Below are 4,306 nucleotides of genomic sequence, written 5' to 3'. Positions count from 1 at the left end.
TTCTTGATATCCTTATTTAATAAGTTCTTCAAATTTCTTAGAAAGACCTCTTTCATCCATCTGATGCTATCAACATACTTCTTCAAATATCCACTCTCCAAAAATTTAGATAAATAATGTTAATTAAGTTAAATATTTATTTATAATGAATATAATGTGCAATTATAAGTTTTAGAATGTTTAAACGGACTCAAAGTGTTGGGTTGGAGATGTGAAAATGCAAGTTAGAAAAGTTTATGTATTTGAATCATAGTGCTAGTATTGGTAGCTCCACATCACTGAGCTCTCATAAAATTTAATAAAAAATAGGTTTTGGATATGCGTTATGGCACCAGGGAAGTATCACCCAGATGTTGGGTTTCAAGTGAGGATATTCTCAAAGACTTAGGAGCATACTCCTATGGTGTTGTAGCTTAGGGAATGTGACTACCATGACATTAGGTCAAAATAATTGATTTTAATATTAAAAAACCTAAAATAATTTATCCATTTCCATCATCCCTATCACCTTGTCAGAGAAGAAGAGAGGAGAAGTTGGAGGAGAATAGTTGAAAGAGAAATAAAGAGAGAGACTATAGAGGCAAAACTTCAAGTTTTGCTTATCATACCAATTAAGGAAATTATAGAGCACGATATAGACTTTGGAATCCCTATATTTGATCTTAATATTCATTATTTTACAAGGGGTATGGATTAAAATGATTTTTTTTCTTATTTTACAAAAATTTAACCACTTAACTTTTTTATTTGTTATTATAAGTTCTTCCTTGAACAATTTGACTAATGAAAATAAAAATTTACCTGTTGTTTTCTCCACCACAATTTTTTGAGCATATGTTCTTATTGAGGTTTCTCTTGCAATAACAATAGTTGAGTAAAATTATTAAAATGTTCATGTTCACGACTCTTTAAAATTAGAACTTAAAGTGGAAAAGTTCAAAGAGTATATTAGTATACATGCGATGTGGATTTTTTTCAAGCAATTTGTACACTATTTGGGTATTGTATTAAATTTCTAATTTAATTATTACTACTTTGCATTTGTACTATGCATTATATGTAATTAGAGGTATTTTGGTAGGTAGAATGGTGAGCTCTTTATACTATGATAAAGGACATAAATGTTCTATTTTGGTCACATTTACTTAGCATAGACGTGGGAGGGATTCTAGCCCCAATTATAGAAGGTAGATTTGAGAGGTTATATAAAACTATATGTTCTCTTTTGGCCCCATGTGCTAAGATATAGGATGGATTCTATCCTCGCTTGTTATATGTAAGTGTGGGAGGTAAAAAGGGACATATAAGTGGAAGCAAAGTCATTACCAGACATCATGACATGTGCATGATAATCATTGCATTGCATTAATTTTCTTTAAATAAGTGTAAGAAATAATTTAAAATAATTGTTGAAATATCTGAAAATCTTTGTGAATTCTAAAGAATCTTGAAAGTCAATCACAACTAAATATCTGAGGCCAATTATTCTTTGAAGGGTATGTAAAATTTTGTAGAAGTAGCTTTACATGTTAGTTGAAAAGTTAAGTATGTTTTGAAATCATAAAATTACATTTTACTCTTTTAATATTGTCATGTTAACTTAATGTTTTTTCATTACTTTTTTTATTTAGAGTACAACTGCAACTATTATATTTAAAATTAATATCTACGATGGGTGAGGATAAAAATTTTACCTTGGTTTGTTATGCTCATTATGTTACTTATAATATTTTAAGGAAAGGAGAGGACCCAATTGGGAAAAGTAGAGTAAAACAAAGCTTTCTTGTTCTTGTTCCAAAGGTATAGATCTTGTAATCCAATTTTAATTTATTTTTATATAGAGTAGAATGTTGAATGGATTGTTGTATTTATGTTTTAACCAAGAAAATCTCATTTATATTGTTTATATATTTTAGATTTTAGTAGATCTGGTTATTTCTATTGAAGGATGATAGTTTTAATTATAAGTTTTAGCATTCCAATCTGTCCAGTATATCTTAGAGTTTCGCAGATGGTATGGTATTAATGGAATTGTTTAAAATGGCTAGGGATTATAACTAAAGCTATAAGAAATGAATTATTTTGGTATGGAAAAGGAGTTTTGAGTCTTGTATATGATGTTGTATGTTAATTATGATGAATAAATAAACTCTCTTATTTTTATTTAGATTAAAGTATTAATACCTCTTGAACCACAATGAGTAAGATATAACTCATGGATTGAGTTCGTATCAGGCTAATATAGTTCAAAGTTTAGTAGGGTCAGGAACTCTAATTCGATGATACAATTTACTAGGTTGGTGGCTTATTTGATGAGTGAGGATCAAGGTAGAATAACTAGAGTGAATGGAGATGACATTGAAAAGCATTTATAGCTATTTTTGAGGTTAAAGCCACCTAATTTCTAAGGTGATATTAAGCCTTAGAAAATAGAAGATTTGCAGGATTTGATGGCTATACGGGCTTTGAAATTGTTTCACAATATGTGGAACTTCGAAGCTAAGGGGATTATCATCGAAGGGGATAATCAGAACGTCATCAATTATCTTCAAAGATCGTTGAATAAAGCTTCTCACAAGAATGAAGAGATTGAAGATCTGTCGTTCTTGGAGGATTTTGGTATGTTTCTTTTTCATTTCGTTCATAGAGATTGTAATCGTTTAGCCGACTTATGTGCTAATTTTGCTTTAGTAGAGGATTTCATTTGGGAGGATCTTTATTGCAATAAGATCCCTCCTAGTTTTTTTTGCTTGGCTTAAAGATGAGTGTGATAGGTGTTCTATCACTCTCTAGGTTGTATCCATTCTTTTTTGCTTAATCATTTGCTTAGGCATTTTCAAAAAAAAAAGAAGAAGAAGATTTGCTAACGATGGAAATAAATTCCTTTAATAGCATGCGATCTTGAGATGGTTTTTTTAGAAATGTAATTATAATTAATAGAAAACTTAATACAAGCCACAAACGGATACAATCACATTCCTCCTTTAACAACATAAGAAATGATGAAGGAATATTATTCATAATTTAATCATTCCAAAAAAATCACTAAGAAGAGCAAAGTTAGCACATAAATTTGCTAACTTATTACAATTCCTATTAGAAAAATTAAAAATAAATTGATTAAGCTCAGTAAGAAAAGAGTGTTCCTCAATCCAACGGCCACCATACATAGTATCCATCTTCCTCATAGCCTGTTGAAGAAATTTAATGATATTATAATTATCTCCTTCCACAATAATTCCATTGTAATGCAGCATCTAGTCTTGAAAAAACCATCCCAAAGAAAGGATAGCTAATAGCTCCACCTGAGATATATCCCAATGTAATTAGTTAAACCCAAATGCTAGCAAGAATCTACCTTTGCAATCCCAAAATGCCCCACCAATATCAGCTTTATACAATTGTAATAATGATGCATCTACATTCACATTGATCCAAACTGGAGGAGGAGGGTGCCAATAATTAAATAATAGCTTAGAAGGTTGAATAATAACCCAATTGCTTGTAAATAAAATAGAATAATACGTAGAACCATAGCTCACTGAATTGTCCACAATCACAAGAAAATTGTATTTGGAATTCCCATGAATAACCTGATTTCTAGCTCTCCAAGATAAGTACATTGTTGAACACTAAAGATTATCTTGAAACCCATCTTTGGAAGCAACCTTTTTCAACTATATACAATAATTGTCAAAAGACCAAAAATTGGAATAATAAACCCCCAACTGTTCAAACACTGTATCACCTAAACAAGATTCTTATAACCCCACCACCACATGAGAAAAATCTTCCACATTATTACAACCTCTCAAAAAACCATTACCATCCCTTAATCTTTTATATTTTAGATAATGAAAAGTAGGAATTTAATCTTAAATAAATGCCACCAAAATACATCCACATGAGGATTAAGCTTAATCTTCCTAAATTACTTATAATAACCTTTTTTTGCATTCTCCCCCACCATAGCTTCCTTAGCCAATAAAGAAATAGAATGCCCAGACCATTTATGAACAAGCTCCATTAGGAATTTAATCTTAAATAAATGCCACCAAAATACATCCACATGAGGATTAAGCTTAATCTTCCTAAATTACTTATAATAACCTTTTTTTGCATTCTCCCCCACCATAGCTTCCTTAGCCAATAAAGAAATAGAATGCCCAGACCATTTATGAACAAGCTCCATCTGAACCTTATCTAGCTGCTAGACAATTTAAATAAGTTGAAGGGTCTCTTTAGCTATATTTTTGTTGGATGGAAAAGTTAAATGTTGGTGTATATGGATATATATATATATATA

The 4,306-nt window shown here is 30.4% G+C and overlaps 1 pseudogene; it reads left to right on the top strand.

The window, feature by feature from the left end:
• Nucleotides 1-2,450: 2,450 nt before the first annotated feature.
• The window catches only part of LOC114579774, an 18,358-nt pseudogene continuing 16,502 nt past the window's right edge, over nt 2,451-4,306 (top strand).

The sequence above is a fragment of the Dendrobium catenatum genome, unplaced genomic scaffold (assembly GCF_001605985.2).
Source record: "Dendrobium catenatum unplaced genomic scaffold, ASM160598v2 fragScaff_scaffold_627, whole genome shotgun sequence".
In the NCBI taxonomy this organism is placed as follows: domain Eukaryota; kingdom Viridiplantae; phylum Streptophyta; class Magnoliopsida; order Asparagales; family Orchidaceae; genus Dendrobium; species Dendrobium catenatum.
Note: the sequence above shows the minus strand (reverse complement) of the source record. Positions and strands in the feature narration are given on the sequence as shown.